Raw genomic sequence first — 19,405 nt, 5'->3', positions numbered from 1 at the left:
CCAGCAGTCACCTCTCCGGTCACATCCCTCGGTGTTACTGTATAACGTCCCATCCCCAACAGTCACCTCTCCAGTCACATCCCCGGTGTTACTGTATAACGTCCCATTCCCAGTAGTCACCTCTCCGGTCACATCCCCCGGTGTTACTGTATAACTTCCCATTCCCAGCAGTCACCTCTCCGGTCACATCCCCCGGTGTTACTGTATAACGTCCAATTCCCAGCAGTCACCTCTCCGGTCACATCCCCCCGGTGTTACTGTATAACGCCCCATTCCCAGCAGTCACCTTTCTGGTCACATCCCCCGGTGTTACTGTATAACGTCCCATTCCCAGCAGTCACCTCTCCGGTCACATCCCCCGGTGTTACTGTATAACGTCCCATTCCCAGAAGTCACCTTTCCGGTCACATCCCCCGGTGTTACTGTATAACGTCCCATTCCCAGCAGTCACCTCCCCTGTCACATCCTCCGGTGTTACTGTATAACGTCCCATTCCCAGCAGTCACCTCTCCGGTCACATCCCCCAGTGTTACTGTATAACGTCCCATTCCCAGCAGTCACCTCTCCGGTCACATCCCCCGGTGTTACTGTATAACCTCCCATTCCCAGCAGTCACCTCTCCGGTCACATCCCCCGGTGTTACTGTATAACGTCCCATTCCCAGCAGTCACCTCTCCGGTCACATCCCCCGGTGTTACTGTATAACGTCCCATTCCCAGCAGTCACCTCTCCGGTCACATCCCCCGGTGTTACTGTATAATGTCCCATTCCTAGCCGTCACCTCTCTGGTCACATCCCCCGGTGTTACTGTATAACGTCCCATTCTCAGCAGTCACCTCTCCGGTCACATCCCCTGGTGTTACTGTATAACATCCCATTCCCAGCAGTCACCTCTCCGGTCACATCCCCGGTGTTACTTTATAACATCCCATTCCCAGCAGTCACCTCTCAGGTCACATTCCCCGGTGTTACTGTATAACTTCCCATTCCCAGCAGTCACCTCTCCGGTCACATCCCCCGGTGTTACTGTATAACGTCCCATTCCCAGCAGTCACCTCTCCGGTCACCTCCCCCCCGGTGTTACTGTATAACGTCCCATTCCCAGCAGTCACCTCTCCTGTCACATCCCCCGGTGTTACTGTATAACGTCCCATTCCCTGCAGTCACCTCTCTGGTCAGCAGCTGAATGATCTTGTTGGTGAGTTCCAGGATCTTCTGGTCATTGTGCCTCTCATGTATCAGTGAGTGAGGTGGAGGCACCGTGATGGGGCTCTGGGTCCTGCTCAGTCCTCCTGACACACGGGGGCGGCTGCTGGGTGTCTCACACTCAACGCATGTCTTCTTAACTACTGTATAATCCTGTGTATTGGGAGACATAAAATATCATTATATACACTGCCAGACCCCCTCACATCCTCAGTCACATCCCTGTATTGTTACTATAGATATAAGTGATGTCACTGTCACCTCCCCGGTCACATCCCTGTATTGTTACTATAGATATAAGTGATGTCACTGTCACCTCCCAGGTCACATCCCTGTATTATGACTATAGATATAAGTGATGTCACTGTCACCTCCCCAGTCACCTCCCTGTATTATTACTATAGATATAAGTGATGTCACTGTCACCTCCCCGGTCACGTCCCTGTACTGTTACTATAGATATAAGTGATGTCACTGTCACCTCCCCGGTCACGTCCCTGTATTATTACTATAGATATAAGTGATGTCACTGTCACCACCCCGGTCACGTCCCTGTATTATTACTATAGATATAAGTGATGTCACTGTCACCTCCCCGGTCACGTCCCTGTACTATTACTATAGATATAAGTGATGTCACTGTCACCTCCCCGGTCACGTCCCTGTACTATTACTATAGATATAAGTGATGTCACTGTCACCACCCCGGTCACGTCCCTGTATTATTACTATAGATATAAGTGATGTCACTGTCACCTCCCAGGTCACATCCCTGTATTATTACTATAGATATAAGTGATGTCACTGTCACCTCCCCAGTCACCTCCCTGTATTATTACTATAGATATAAGTGATGTCACTGTCACCTCCCCGGTCACGTCCCTGTACTATTACTATAGATATAAGTGATGTCACTGTCACCTTCCCGGTCACGTCCCTGTATTATTACTATAGATATAAGTGATGTCACTGTCACCTCCCCGGTCACGTCCCTGTAGTATTACTATAGATATAAGTGATGTCACTGTCACCACCCCGGTCACGTCCCTGTATTATTACTATAGATATAAGTGATGTCACTGTCACCTCCCCGGTCACGTCCCTGTATTATTACTATAGATATAAGTGATGTCACTGTCACCTTCCCGGTCACGTCCCTGTATTATTACTATAGATATAAGTGATGTCACTGTCACCTCCCCGGTCACGTCCCTGTATTATTACTATAGATACAAGTGATGTCACCTCCCCGGTCACGTCCCTGTAATATTACTATAGATATAAGTGATGTCACGTCCCTGTATTATTACTATAGATACAAGTGATGTCACTGTCACCTCCTTGGCCACATCCCTGTATTATTACTATAGATATAAGTGATGTCACCTCCCCGGACACGTCCCTGTAATATTACTATAGATATAAGTGATGTCACGTCCCTGTATTATTACTATAGATACAAGTGATGTCACTGTCACCTCCTTGGCCACATCCCTGTATTATTACTATAGATATAAGTGATGTCACCTCCCCGGTCACGTCCCTGTATTATTACTATAGATATAAGTGATGTCACCTCCCCGGTCACATCCCTGTATTATTACTATAGATATAAGTGATGTCTCTGTCACCTCCCCGGTCACCTCCCTGTATTATTACTGTAGATATAAGTGATGTCACTGTCACCTCCCCGGTCACCTCCCTGTATTATTACTATAGATATAAGTGATGTCACTGTCACCTCCCCGGTCACCTCCCTGTATTATTACTGTAGATATAAGTGATGTCACTGTCACCTCCCCGGTCACCTCCCTGTATTATTACTATAGATATAAGTGATGTCACTGTCACCTCCCCGATCACGTCCCTGTATTATTACTATAGATATAAGTGATGTCACTGTCACCTCCTTGGCCACATCCCTGTATTATTACTATAGATATAAGTGATGTCACCTCCCCGGTCACGTCCCTGTAATATTACTATAGATATAAGTGATGTCACGTCCCTGTATTATTACTATAGATACAAGTGATGTCACTGTCACCTCCTTGGCCACATCCCTGTATTATTACTATAGATATAAGTGATGTCACCTCCCCGGTCACGTCCCTGTATTATTACTATAGATATAAGTGATGTCACCTCCCCGGTCACATCCCTGTATTATTACTATAGATATAAGTGATGTCTCTGTCACCTCCCCGGTCACCTCCCTGTATTATTACTGTAGATATAAGTGATGTCACTGTCACCTCCCCGGTCACCTCCCTGTATTATTACTATAGATATAAGTGATGTCACTGTCACCTCCCCGATCACGTCCCTGTATTATTACTATAGATATAAGTGATGTCACTGTCACCTCCCCGATCACGTCCCTGTATTATTACTATAGATACAAGTGATGTCACTGTCACCTCCTTGGCCACATCCCTGTATTATTACTATAGATATAAGTGATGTCACCTCCCCGGTCACGTCCCTGTAATATTACTATAGATATAAGTGATGTCACGTCCCTGTATTATTACTATAGATACAAGTGATGTCACTGTCACCTCCTTGGCCACATCCCTGTATTATTACTATAGATATAAGTGATGTCACCTCCCCGGTCACGTCCCTGTATTATTACTATAGATATAAGTGATGTCACCTCCCTGGTCACATCCCTGTATTATTACTATAGATATAAGTGATGTCTCTGTCACCTCCCCGGTCACCTCCCTGTATTATTACTGTAGATATAAGTGATGTCACTGTCACCTCCCCGGTCACCTCCCTGTATTATTACTATAGATATAAGTGATGTCACTGTCACCTCCCCGATCACGTCCCTGTATTATTACTATAGATATAAGTGATGTCACCTCCCCGGTCACGTCCCTGTATTATTACTATAGATATAAGTGATGTCACCTCCCCGGTCACATCCCTGTATTATTACTATAGATATAAGTGATGTCTCTGTCACCTCCCCGGTCACCTCCCTGTATTATTACTGTAGATATAAGTGATGTCACTGTCACCTCCCCGGTCACCTCCCTGTATTATTACTATAGATATAAGTGATGTCACTGTCACCTCCCCGGTCACCTCCCTGTATTATTACTGTAGATATAAGTGATGTCACTGTCACCTCCCCGGTCACCTCCCTGTATTATTACTATAGATATAAGTGATGTCACTGTCACCTCCCCTATCACGTCCCTGTATTATTACTATAGATATAAGTGATGTCACGTCACCTCCCCGGTCACATCTCTGTATTATTACTATAGATATAAGTGATGTCACTGTCACCTCCCTGTATTATTACTATAGATGTAAGTGATGTCACTGTCACCTCCCGGTCACGTCCCTGCATTATTACTATAGCTATTAGTGATGTCACTGTCACCTCCCCGGTCACGTCCCTGTATTATTACTATAGATATAAGTGATGTCACGTCACCTCCCCGGTCACGTCCCTGCATTATTACTATAGCTATAAGTGATGTCACTGTCACCTCCCCGGGCACATCCCTGTATTATTACTATAGATATAAGTGATGTCACTGTCATCTCCCCGGTCACGTCCCTGTATTATTACTATAGATATAAGCGATGTCACTGTCACCTCCCCGGTCACGTCCCTGTATTATTACTATAGATATAAGTTATGTCACTGTCACCTCCCCGGTCTCATCCATTTATTATTACTATAGATATAAGTGATGTCACTGTCACCTCTCCGGTCACGTCCCTGTATTATTACTATAGATATAAGTGATGTCACTGTCACCTCCCCGGTCACCTCCCTGTATTATTACTATAGATATAAGTGATGTCACCTCCCCAGTCACGTCCCTGTATTATTACTATAGATATAAGTGATGTCACTGTCACCTCCCCGGTCACGTCCCTGTATTATTACTATAGATATAAGTGATGTCACTGTCACCTCCCCGGTCAGCAGGTAGATGATCTCCAGGGTGATAGTTATTATCCTCTCAGTCCTGGGACTCCTGTCCGTCTCCATCCTCAGGGAATCAGTGAGAATACAGAACGTGTGATGTGTAATAAAGACACTGGTTCCTCACAGCTGGAGCGCCTAGGAATAAATATAATACATATAACACGTCACAGAGAGCACATGTAACACAGATATGTAACACGGAGTCACCAGTAAGTCTCCCTGTATAATAATAGGAAGAACAGGACACCACATGCTGCTCCCCCTGTATAATGATAGCAGGATACCACAGGCTGCTCCCCCTGTATAACAATAATAACAGGACACCACAGGCTGCTCCCCCTGTATTATAATAATAATAATAATAATAATAATAATAACAGGACACCACAGGCTGCTCCCCCTGTATTATAATAATAATAACAGGACACCACAGGCTGCTCCCCTTGTATAATAATAACAGGACACCACAGGCTGCTCCCCCAGTATAATAATAATAGGACACAACAAGCTGCTCCCCCCTGTATAATAATAACAGGACACCACAGGCTGCTCCCTCTGTATTAACAAGACACCACAGGCTGTTCCCTCTGTATAATAATAACAGGACACCACAGCCTGCTCCCCCTGTATAATAATAATAATAATAATAATAATAACAACAGGACACCACAGGATGCTGCTACTGTATAATAATATCAGGACACCACAGGCTGCTCCCCTGTATAATAATAATAACAGGACATCATAGGCTGCTCCCCCTGTATAATAATAACAGGACATCATAGGCTGCTCCACTTGTATAATAATAACAGGACACCACAGGCTGCTCCTCTTGTATAATAATAACAGGACACCACAGGCTGCTCCCCCTGTATAATAATAAAAACAGGACACCACAGGCTTATCCCCCTGTATAATTATAACAGGACACCACAGGCTGCTCCCCCTGTATAATAATAATAATAACAACAGGACACCACAGGCTGCTCCCCCTGTATAATAATAACAGGACACCACAGGGTGCTCCCCCTGTATAATAATAACAGAACACCACAGGTTGCTCCCCCTGTATAATAATAACAGGACACCACAGGCTGCTCCCCCTGTATAATAATATCAGGACACTACATGCTGCTCCCACTGTATAATAATAACAGGACACCACAGGCTGCTCCCCCTGTATAATAATATAATAATAAAAACAGGACACCACAGGCTTATCCCCCTGTATAATTATAACAGGACACCACAGGCTGCTCCCCCTGTATAATAATAATAACAGGACACCACAGGCTGCTCCCCCTGTATAATAATAACAGGACACCACAGGGTGCTCCCCCTGTATAATAATAACAGGACACCACAGGTTGCTACCCCTGTATAATAATAACAGGACACCACAGGCTGCTCCCCCTGTATAATAATATCAGGACACTACATGCTGCTCCCACTGTATAATAATAACAGGACACCACAGGCTGCTCCCCCTGTATAATAATAAAAACAGGACACCACAGGCTTCTCCCCCTGTATAATTATAACAGGACACCACAGGCTGCTCCCCGTGTATAATAATAATAATAACAACAGGACACCACAGGCTGCTCCCCTTGTATAATAATAACAGGACACCACAGGGTGCTCCCCCTGTATAATAATAATAGGACACCACAGGCTGCTCCCCCTGTATAATAATATCATGACACTACATTCTGCTCCCACTGTATAATAATAACAGGACACCACAGGCTGCTCCCCCTGAATAATAATAATTACAGGACACCACAGGTTCTCCCCCTGTATAATTATAACAGGACACCACAGGCTGCTCCTCCTGTATAATAATAATAATAACAACAGGACACCACAAGCTGCTCCCCTTGTATAATAATAACAGGACACCACAGGGTGCTCCCCCTGTATAATAATAACAGGACACCACAGGCTGCTCCCCCTGTATAATAATATCAGGACACTACATGCTGCTCCCACTGTATAATAATAACAGGACACCACAGGCTGCTCCCCCTGTATAATAATAAAAACAGGACACCACAGGCTTCTCCCCCTGTATAATTATAACAGGACACCACAGGCTGCTCCCCCTGTATAATAATAACAATAACAACAGGACACCACAGGCTGCTCCCCTTGTATAATAATAACAGGACACCACAAGGTGCTCCCCCTGTATAATAATAACAGGACACTACATGCTGCTCCCACTGTATAATAATAACAGGACACCACAGGCTGCTCCCCCTGTATAATAATAATAATAAAAACAGGACACCACAGGTTTCTCCCCCTGTATAATTATAACAGGACACCACAGGCTGCTCCCCCTGTATAATAATAATAATAATAATAATAATAATAATAATAATAACAACAGGACACCACAGGCTGCTCCCCTTGTATAATAATAACAGGACACCACAGGGTGCTCCCCCTGTATAATAATAACAGGACACCACAGGCTGCTCCCCCTGTATAATAATATCAGGACACTACATGCTGCTCCCACTGTATAATAATAACAGGACACCACAGGCTGCTCCTCCTGTATAATAATATCAGGACACTACATGCTGCTCCAACTGTATAATAATAACAGGACACCACAGGCTGCTCCCCCTGTATAATAATAAAAACAGGACACCACAGGCTTCTCCCCCTGTATAATTATAACAGGACACCACAGGCTGCTCCCCCTGTATAATAATAACAATAACAACAGGACACCACAGGCTGCTCCCCTTGTATAATAATAACAGGACACCACAGGGTGCTCCCACTGTATAATAATAACAGGACACCACAGGCTGCTCCCCCTGTATAATAATAATAAAAACAGGACACCACAGGTTTCTCCCCCTGTATAATTATAACAGGACACCACAGGCTGCTCCTCCTGTATAATAATAATAACAACAGGACACCACAGGCTGCTCCCCTTGTATAATAATAACAGGACACCACAGGGTGCTCCCCCTGTATAATAATAACAGGACACCACAGGCTGCTCCCCCTGTATAATAATAACAGGACACTACATGCTGCTCCCACTGTATAATAATAACAGGACACCACAGGCTGCTCCCCCTGTATAATAATAAAAACAGGACACCACAGGCTTCTCCCCCTGTATAATTATAACAGGACACCACAGGCTGCTCCCCCTGTATAATAATAACAATAACAACAGGACACCACAGGCTGCTCCCCTTGTATAATAATAACAGGACACCACAGGGTGCTCCCCCTGTATAATAATAACAGGACACTACATGCTGCTCCCACTGTATAATAATAACAGGACACCACAGGCTGCTCCCCCTGTATAATAATAATAATAATAATAATAATAATAAAAACAGGACACCACAGGTTTCTCCCCCTGTATAATTATAACAGGACACCACAGGCTGCTCCCCCTGTATAATAATAATAATAATAATAATAATAATAATAATAATAACAACAGGACACCACAGGCTGCTCCCCTTGTATAATAATAACAGGACACCACAGGGTGCTCCCCCTGTATAATAATAACAGGACACCACAGGCTGCTCCTCCTGTATAATAATATCAGGACACTACATGCTGCTCCAACTGTATAATAATAACAGGACACCACAGGCTGCTCCCCCTGTATAATAATAAAAACAGGACACCACAGGCTTCTCCCCCTGTATAATTATAACAGGACACCACAGGCTGCTCCCCCTGTATAATAATAACAATAACAACAGGACACCACAGGCTGCTCCCCTTGTATAATAATAACAGGACACCACAGGGTGCTCCCACTGTATAATAATAACAGGACACCACAGGCTGCTCCCCCTGTATAATAATAATAAAAACAGGACACCACAGGTTTCTCCCCCTGTATAATTATAACAGGACACCACAGGCTGCTCCCCCTGTATAATAATAATAATAACAACAACAGGACACCACAGGCTGCTCCCCTTGTATAATAATAACAGGACACCACAGGGTGCTCCCCCTGTATAATAATAACAGGACACCACTGGCTGCTCCCCCTGTATAATAATATCAGGACACTACATGCTGCTCCCACTGTATAATAATAACAGGACACCACAGGCTGCTCCTCCTGTATAATAATATCAGGACACTACATGCTGCTCCCACTGTATAATAATAACATGACACCACAGGCTGCTCCCCCTGTATAATAATATCAGGACACTACATGCTGCTCCCACTGTATAATAATAACAGGACACCACAGGCTGCTCCCCCTGTATAATAATAGTAACAGGACACCACAGGCTGCTCCCCCTGTATAATAATATCAGGACACTACATGCTGCTCCCACTGTATAATAATAACAGGACACCACAGGCTGCTCCTCCTGTATAATAATATCAGGACACTACATGCTGCTCCCACTGTATAATAATAACAGGACACCACAGGCTGCTCCCCCTGTATAATAATAAAAACAGGACACCAAAGGCTTCTCCCCCTGTATAATTATAACAGGACACCACATGCTGCTCCCACTGTATAATAATAACAGGACACCACAGGCTGCTCCTCCTGTATAATAATATCAGGACACTACATGCTGCTCCAACTGTATAATAATAACAGGACACCACAGGCTGCTCCCCCTGTATAATAATAAAAACAGGACACCACAGGCTTCTCCCCCTGTATAATTATAACAGGACACCACAGGCTGCTCCCCCTGTATAATAATAACAATAACAACAGGACACCACAGGCTGCTCCCCTTGTATAATAATAACAGGACACCACAGGGTGCTCCCCCTGTATAATAATAACAGGACACCACAGGCTGCTCCCCCTGTATAATATTATCAGGACACTACATGCTGCTCCCACTGTATAATAATAACAGGACACCACAGGCTGCTCCCCCTGTATAATAATAATAAAAACAGGACACCACAGGTTTCTCCCCCTGTATAATTATAACAGGACACCACAGGCTGCTCCCCCTGTATAATAATAATAATAACAACAACAGGACACCACAGGCTGCTCCCCTTGTATAATAATAACAGGACACCACAGGGTGCTCCCCCTGTATAATAATAACAGGACACCACAGGCTGCTCCCCCTGTATAATAATATCAGGACACTACATGCTGCTCCCACTGTATAATAATAACAGGACACCACAGGCTGCTCCTCCTGTATAATAATATCAGGACACTACATGCTGCTCCCACTGTATAATAATAACATGACACCACAGGCTGCTCCCCCTGTATAATAATATCAGGACACTACATGCTGCTCCCACTGTATAATAATAACAGGACACCACAGGCTGCTCCCCCTGTATAATAATAGTAACAGGACACCACAGGCTGCTCCCCCTGTATAATAATATCAGGACACTACATGCTGCTCCCACTGTATAATAATAACAGGACACCACAGGCTGCTCCTCCTGTATAATAATATCAGGACACTACATGCTGCTCCCACTGTATAATAATAACAGGACACCACAGGCTGCTCCCCCTGTATAATAATAAAAACAGGACACCAAAGGCTTCTCCCCCTGTATAATTATAACAGGACACCACAGGCTGCTCCCCCTGTATAATAATAACAATAAAAACAGGACACCACAGGCTGCTCCCCTTGTATAATAATAACAGGACACCACAGGGTGCTCCCCCTGTATAATAATAACAGGACACCACAGGCTGCTCCCCCTGTATAATATTATCAGGACACTACATGCTGCTCCCACTGTATAATAATAACAGGACACCACAGGCTGCTCCCCCTTTTTAATAATAATAAAAACAGGACACCACAGGTTTCTCCCCCTGTATAATTATAACAGGACACCACAGGCTGCTCCCCCTGTATAATAATAATAACAACAGGACACCACAGGCTGCTCCCCTTGTATAATAATAACAGGACACCACAGGGTGCTCCCCTGTATAATAATAACAGGACACCACAGGCTGCTCCCCCTGTATAATAATATCAGGACACTACATGCTGCTCCCACTGTATAATAATAACAGGACACCACAGGCTGCTCCTCCTGTATAATAATATCAGGACACTACATGCTGCTCCCACTGTATAATAATAACAGGACACCACAGGCTGCTCCCCCTGTATAATAATATCTGGACACTACATGCTGCTCCCACTGTATAATAATAACAGGACACCACAGGCTGCTCCCCCTGTATAATAATAGTAACAGGACACCACAGGCTGCTCCCCCTGTATAATAGTAATAACAGGACACCACAGGCTGCTCCCCCTGTATAATTACCTAATTCTCTGCTCGTTCTTGCAATGACCCAGATGTTGTCATGGAGCAGGGGGCGGTGATTAGGCCGGATGAAATGTGAAATACGGAACTTGAGTGGAACGCACAGTCCGGAAATGTGATGGAACGCAGAAATACGGGGTACCACAAAGACTGGAAGTGCGCTGGAACGCACTAACCGGAGATGTAGTGGAACGCGGAAGTAGGGTGGCCCGCACAGACCGGAAGTGGCGTGTCCCGGGCTCCGGAGGTGTCCCCTCTGCAGAGGGCTCCGGCCTGGGGTTCCCAGCTGTGTGTGTGGAGGATGATTAGTGATATAGGGGGCGGTATATGAGTGCAGGACCCCCCTCCCCCGCGGTGACTGCTCTGCATGGTAACCCCTTAGTGACCAGACTTCCTGTTACCATGGTAGTGAGTGTCCCCATAGTGTGTGTATGCTGGGAGGCCTATGGTGGCACTGTGCAGCCAGCTACATTGTGTACAGCTGGTGATGTCCTCTGACAGGTGGTGATATCCCTGTTCTGTCTGTGTGATGTGCTCATTGTCCCTGTGCCCCCCTGCGTGTTACCGTCCTGTGCCCCCCTGCGTGTTACCGTCCTGTCCCCTCTGTGTGTTATCGTCCGGTGCCCCCTGTGTGTTACCGTCCTGTGCCCCCCTGTGTGTTATCAGCCTGTGCCCCCCTGTGTGTTACCGTCCTGTGCCTCCCTGTGTGTTACCGTCCTGTGCCCCCTGTGTATTATCTTCCTGTGCACCCCTGTGTGTTACCGTCCTGTGCCCCCTGTGTGTTACCGTCCTGTGCCCCCTGTGTGTTACCGTCCTGTGCCCCCTGTGTGTTATCGTCCTGTGCCCCCCTCCTTTGTGTTACCGTCCTGTGCCCCCCCTGTGTGTTACCGTCCTGTGCCCCCTGTGTGTTACCGTCCTGTGCCTTATTGTCCTGTGCCCCCCCTGTGTGTTATCGTCCTGTGTCCCCCTGTGTGTTACCGTCCTGTGCCCCCCTGTGTTACCATCCTGTGCCCCGTGTGTTATCGTCTTGTGCCCCCGTGTGTTAACCTCCTGTGCCTCCCTGTGTGTTAACCTCCTGTGCCCCCCTGTGTGTTACCGTCCTGTGCCGTCCTGTGTGTTACCGTCCTGTGCCGTCCTGTGTGTTACCTCCCTGTGTGTTACCGTCCTGTGCCCCCCTGTGTGTTACCGTCTTGTGCCCCCCCTGTGTTACCGTCCTGTGCCCCCGTGTGTTACTGTCCTGTGCCCCCTCCCCTGTGTGTTACCGTCCTGTGCCCCCCTGTGTTTTACCGTCCTGTGCCCCCCTGTGTGTTACCGTCCTGTGCCCCCCTGTGTGTTACCGTCCAGTGCCCCCCTGTGTGTTACCGTCCTGTGCCCCCCCAGTGTGTTACCGTCCTGTGCCCCCCTGTGTGTTACCGTCCTGTGCCCCCCGTGTGTTACCGTCCTGTGCCTTCCTGTGTGTTAACGTCCTGTGCCCCCTGTGTGTTAACGTCCTGTGCCCCCCTGTGTGTTACCGTCCTGTGCCCCCTGTGTGTTACCGTCCTGTGCCACCCCTGTGTTTTACCGTCCTGTGCCCCCTGTGTGTTACCGTCCTATGCCTTATTGTCCTGTGCCCCCCCTGTGTGTTATCGTCCTGTGTCCCCCTGTGTGTTACCGTCCTGTGCCCCCCTGTGTTACCATCCTGTGCCCCGTTTGTTATCGTCTTGTGCCCCCGTGTGTTAACCTCCTGTGCCTCCCTGTGTGTTATCGTCCGGTGCCCCCTGTGTGTTACCGTCCTGTGCCCCCCTGTGTGTTATCAGCCTGTGCCCCCCTGTGTGTTACCGTCCTGTGCCTCCCTGTGTGTTACCGTCCTGTGCCCCCTGTGTATTATCTTCCTGTGCACCCCTGTGTGTTACCGTCCTGTGCCCCCTGTGTGTTACCGTCCTGTGCCCCCTGTGTGTTACCGTCCTGTGCCCCGTGTGTTATCGTCCTGTGCCCCCCTCCTTTGTGTTACCGTCCTGTGCCCCCCCTGTGTGTTACCGTCCTGTGCCCCCTGTGTGTTACCGTCCTGTGCCTTATTGTCCTGTGCCCCCCCTGTGTGTTATCGTCCTGTGTCCCCCTGTTTGTTACCGTCCTGTGCCCCCCTGTGTTACCATCCTGTGCCCCGTGTGTTATCGTCTTGTGCCCCCGTGTGTTAACCTCCTGTGCCTCCCTGTGTGTTAACCTCCTGTGCCCCCCTGTGTGTTACCGTCCTGTGTGTTACTGTCCTGTGCCGTCCTGTGTGTTACCTCCCTGTGTGTTACCGTCCTGTGCCCCCCTGTGTGTTACCATCTTGTGCCCCCCCTGTGTTACCGTCCTGTGCCCCCCGTGTGTTACCATCCTGTGCCTCCTCCCCTGTGTGTTACCGTCCTGTGCCCCCCTGTGTTTTACCATCCTGTGCCCCCCTGTGTGTTACCGTCCTGTGCCCCCCTGTGTGTTACCGTCCAGTGCCCCCCTGTGTGTTACCATCCTGTGCCCCCCCAGTGTGTTACCGTCCTGTGCCCCCCTGTGTGTTACCGTCCTGTGCCCCCCGTGTGTTACCGTCCTGTGCCTTCCTGTGTGTTAACGTCCTGTGCCCCCTGTGTGTTACCGTCCTGTGCCCCCTGTGTGTTACCGTCCTGTGCCCCCCCTGTGTTTTACCGTCCTGTGCCCCCTGTGTGTTACCGTCCTATGCCTTATTGTCCTGTGCCCCCCCTGTGTGTTATCGTCCTGTGTCCCCCTGTGTGTTACCGTCCTGTGCCCCCCTGTGTTACCATCCTGTGCCCCGTTTGTTATCGTCTTGTGCCCCCGTGTGTTAACCTCCTGTGCCTCCCTGTGTGTTACCGTCCTGTGCCGTCCTGTGTGTTAACGTCCTGTGCCCCCCTGTGTGTTACTACCTGTATAGTACTGTCCTGTGCCCCCCTGTGTTTTACCGTCCTTTGCCCCCTGTGTTGTGTTACCGTCCTGTGCCCCCCTGTGTGTTACCTCCCTGTGTGTTACCGTCCTGTGCCCTACTGTGTGTTACCGTCTTGTGCCCCCCCTGTGTTACCGTCCTGTGCCCCCTCCCCTGTGTGTTACCGTCCTGTGCCCCCCTGTGTTTTACCGTCCTGTGCCCCCCTGTGTGTTACCGTCCTGTGCCCCCCTGTGTGTTACCGTCCTGTGCCCCCCCAGTGTGTTACCGTCCTGTGCCCCCCTGTGTGTTTCTGTCCTGTGCCCCCCCGTGTGTTACCGTCCTGTGCCTTCCTGTGTGTTAACGTCCTGTGCCCCCTGTGTGTTACAGTCCTGTGCCCCCCTGTGTGTTACCGTCCTGTGCCCCCCTGTGTGTTACCGTCCTGTGGCCCCCCTGTGTGTTACCGTCCTGTGTCCCCTGTGTGTTACCGTCCTGTGCCCCCCTGTGTGTTACCGTCCTGTGCCCCCCCCTGTGTGTTACCGTCCTGTGCCCCCCTGTGTGTTACCATCCTGTGTCCCCTGTGTGTTACCGTCCTGTGCCCCCTGTGTGTTACTGTCCTGTGCCCCCTCCCCTGTGTGTTACCGTCCTGTGCCCCCTCCCCTGTGTGTTACCGTCCTGTGCCCCCTGTGTGTTACCATCCTGTGCCCTCTTGTGTTTTACCGTCGTGCGCCCCCTGTGTGTTACTGTCCTGAGTTCCTGTTGGACTTCTCATACCCCCTATTTATGCAGCTCAGTCATTACATGTGACTCACGTTACATCTCATGTTAATCTTTAGCACTAGAGTTATTATTGTATAATGTGACATATATTGTACAGAGAGGGGCTTCCTGGCAATATCTTTTACAATCTTGTCCACTTATTTTATAAATGAGATGCGCTCCCCGTGATGATTGATGTCTGCAGGTAATAAGTCATAGCAGCAACAACTAGAAAAAGGAGGGGGGAGTGTGCAAATATGAGTGGGCGAAACTAACCCGTATTGCACAATTATTCTGGCGCTGTTAGAAAAAGTAATAGATATGGTGCATAAAGGAAACTAATATGTATTCACCATGTATATATGGTTTGATGTAACGAATCCACTGCTGCTGCAGATGGTTTTATATGAGTTGACTAGAGCTCATATGAAGATGCAAGACAGGAAAAAATGGGGTTTTAAAACCACTTTGCGCTGCTAGCGGATATATTTATGTGGAAATACCACCGGACAGAATGATACTGGACACACTGTTCAATATATAAATTGTTTATAGAAAAGATATATCAGAAATACATAAAATACACTAACAATTTGTACAATAATATACAATAATAAAAAAAGTCAAGCATTGAATACTCTCAAAAAAGATTTATCAATTGTAGTAAAACAAGCGGACAAAGGAGGTGGGGTAGTGATAATGGACAGGGATGCCTATATTATAGAGGCCCTAAGACAATTGAATGATAAACATTATTACACACTACTCCCGTCCAACCCCACTCTCCAATACCAATCTCATCTTAAGGATCTGCTTGCTAATGCTGAGTTACAGAACGCAATATCCAGGGAAGAATCACAATTTTTATTTCCATTTCACCCCATCACCCCCACTTTTTATTTTTTACCCAAAATTCACAAACACCTCACAGCACCTCCTGGTAGACCCATTATTTCGGGCATGGGTTCCCTCACATCTAATTTATCCCATTTTGTCGATTCCCATCTCCAACCCATCGTCACGTCACTTCCCTCGCACATCAAAGACACCACTCACGTTCTCAATCTTACACACGAGTTGTCCTGGACTGAAGGGTGGGCCTTTCTCACACTGGATGTCCAGGCACTCTATACTAATATTCCACATACCCAGGGGATTGAAGCTATCAATCATTATTTGGAACAGGATGTCACCATTTCTTCACCCAGAAAACAATTTATTTTGGATTCTATTTTATTTATCCTCACTCACAATCACTTTATTTTTGAGGATCACCATTACCTCCAGCTACTTGGAACGGCAATGGGGACCAGGTTTGCACCGAGTTTTGCTAACCTCTATATGGGCCGCCTCAAACTTATATGGGGTGGCCCATATAGAGAGAACCTGGTCCTCTATGGCCGTTTCATTGACGACCTCTTCATTATATGGAGAGGAGGTCATGAAATGGCCGTTGAATTTGTTAATCATCTCAATCACAATTACTATAACCTCACCTTCACCCACACTTTTAGTTTCACATCCATTAATTTCCTGGATATTGCGTTCTCTGTCCATGAGGGACTTCTTATTTCAACTAATTACCTCAAACCAGTAGGGACAAATAATTACTTACATTACAATAGCGGACATTATAAACCGTGGATCCGCAAACATTACCAAAAATCAACTGTTGCGTCTCCGTCGCAATTGCACAAAAGATTCAGACTTTCAGTCTCAATCTGAATCAATGCTTGACCATTTTAAAAGAAGGGGTTATCCCGATAGACTTTTGACAGAGGCAGGCGAAACAGTAGCCAAAGTACAACGTGAAAACCTTCTTAGGAATAAAAACAAACCTTTGGAGAGTAAAAAGAACGAGTATCAAACCCTAGCATTTATTTCAAAATACAACAGAGAATCCCATAATATAAAAAAGATAATATTAAAAATTTTTGAGATTCTACATTATGATAAGGTTTTGCAAGGTGTCTTAGAAAAACCAAAAATAGTCTTTAGGAGGAACAGGAATTTAAAAGATCAGATAGCACCCAGCCTGTTACCCTCACTTCCATCAATGAATACTTGGATCCCGAACAAACCTCCTGGGAATTTCAGATGCAATAAAAACATTTGTCTGACATGTAAACATATGGTAAATAAAGCTAAAAATATAATATCATTTCATAATAAAAAAAACTTTATTCTAAAACAATTCATAAACTGTGATACAACTTATTGTGTCTATCTCCTTGAGTGCCCCTGCAAATTGTACACCATGACAGTGACCCAGGTGGCCTCACCATAACAGCCATAGAACATATCCCCATTACTAAAAGAGGCGGTGATCGGTTTACCAAATTATGCTTAGCCGAAACCTCCTGGATATTTAAATTGGATACACTCAATCCACAAGGTTTAAATGAAGCTCTGGACCTTACCTGTATGGATTAAAGTTTCTCTAATTATATAGATATGTATTTAGCCACTCCATTCTAGATGGATAGCCCCCATTTTTGTCATCTTGTGCCCCTACTCCATGTAGACCAGGGGGAAGGAAATCTACCCATGGTTAGGGTTAATCCCCCCATGACACCATGGGTTTGCAGATCAAACTTCCCCTGGTCCCCATGGATGCGGAACACAGTCATATAACATATAAAACATATACAGGTTTTCCCACAAATCCACTTATTTTTACTTATTTATATATATATATTTTTTATTATTATTATTTTTTATATCCTATTTTCATATTTATTCCTATTTTTATTTTTATTTATATTTTTATTATATTTTTTTTCATTTTTATTTTATTTATCCTCCTACTTATCCTATATTAGATAGGAAATGAGAGACATGGTTACAATATATGCATGATCCCTCTTACTATTTTAAAAGTTGATTTATAAGGAAACCCAATAAACCGGTTCATACTATATTATTCTAATTATGAATAGCATTATTGATGAGAAAAGCCCCCATTAGATCTTATAGTAATTACGATCTAGAATTTGATACTCTAAGAACCTCTGCATGTTATTTATAATGATATTCTTATGTACTCATTCTTCACCACTGAATATATTATATTATTTTAGTTTACCTTATTCTATTTCATTATATATATCTATTATATATTTTCTTAATGTTCAATCTACTCTAATTTTTTCACCCAATATAAACCCTGGTTATGATTTTATACTTTATAAACCATATCTTTTGTATTATCTCTCTTTTTGGTTCATACTTTATATTTCCTTCTCATTATCTCTTTCTTCATATAACTACATATCTATAGCATAAAAATCTACATCTCATTAAATGATTGTGTAACTATCATATGTTTATCTCTCTCCAGTTTATCACAAAATGTGTATATCTCTTTAAATACGACCGTTCTATTGTATACGCAGATTAAACTAACTAAAACAAATAAATAGAAGTGCGTACTGCCGCTTTGGTATAATTATGATTGTCCACCTATTTTGATATTTACCTGTTTGTCATAACTGATTTGCGATCTAACTGTATTAGCTATGACACTGGACACACCTGTTTGAATGATTTGATATGTTAATGAATGTTTCCATTGGCTGAACAAGCGCTGGACAACCTTTAAATACTAACACTAAGAAATAGCACATATCCGTCTTGAAAAAGTCTCCGCCCCTTGAGACGAAACGCATCGACGTCACTGGTCACGTCTGCAAACTTCCGTGTTTCTCCTCCCCATCGCCTACTACACGAGCTGGTCTGCCGCGGTCTGCGAAACATCTGATCCACCGTCATCTGGCAGCAGCGATTGACTACAAGTCAGCGGTCGAGATTTTCCTCCCGCCATTCGGCTCATACTCCAGCCGCTCATACCGTGAACTTCGTGACACCTTCGTCATCCACTGGATTCCGGGTAGAGCTTCACAATTTGAATAGCTCCCCATTCCATCTCATTATCGTGGCCGGGTTGAGCCTGCAACCATCGGAAGCTCCCCGCCATATACACCCCCCCAATTCCATCTACGGAGGGTGAGATATTCATAATCTGCTACCAGTGTCATACTCATGACATTGTACTAATTCATACTAACCCGCTATTTGAGCTATATCTGACTGAGCTTTATCTAACAGACTGTGCTGCTGGCTTATTTGCCCCAATCCCTTTCCACTCCTTTTCCCTTCCCCTCCTGCTTATGCATCCAACTGCCACCAATGACTGCAACTAATCCCTAATATCATTGTACTCCGGAGTTTTTACTTTTAAAGTTTGCAAACGTGACCCATATATGGCCATATAGGTA

At 45.8% G+C, this 19,405-nt stretch overlaps 1 protein-coding gene and 1 long non-coding RNA gene across 2 annotated transcripts in view; both read right to left on the bottom strand.

The window, feature by feature from the left end:
- Positions 1-19,405, bottom strand: part of LOC146007412 (uncharacterized) — a 67,821-nt gene that overhangs the window by 13,107 nt on the left and 35,309 nt on the right. The gene's annotated exons all lie outside the window — the stretch shown is intronic.
- LOC146009901 (uncharacterized) lies at positions 1,079-11,687 on the bottom strand. Its single transcript, XR_014444699.1, has 3 exons — positions 11,486-11,687; positions 5,153-5,302; positions 1,079-1,359 (listed from the first exon to the last, which is right to left on the bottom strand). It is a non-coding gene; the product is annotated as an uncharacterized LOC146009901 (long non-coding RNA).

Source organism: Crinia signifera, chromosome 6 (genome assembly GCF_055691185.1).
Source record: "Crinia signifera chromosome 6, ASM5569118v1, whole genome shotgun sequence".
Classification (NCBI taxonomy): domain Eukaryota; kingdom Metazoa; phylum Chordata; class Amphibia; order Anura; family Myobatrachidae; genus Crinia; species Crinia signifera.
This window is presented reverse-complemented; position numbering and strand designations above follow the sequence as displayed.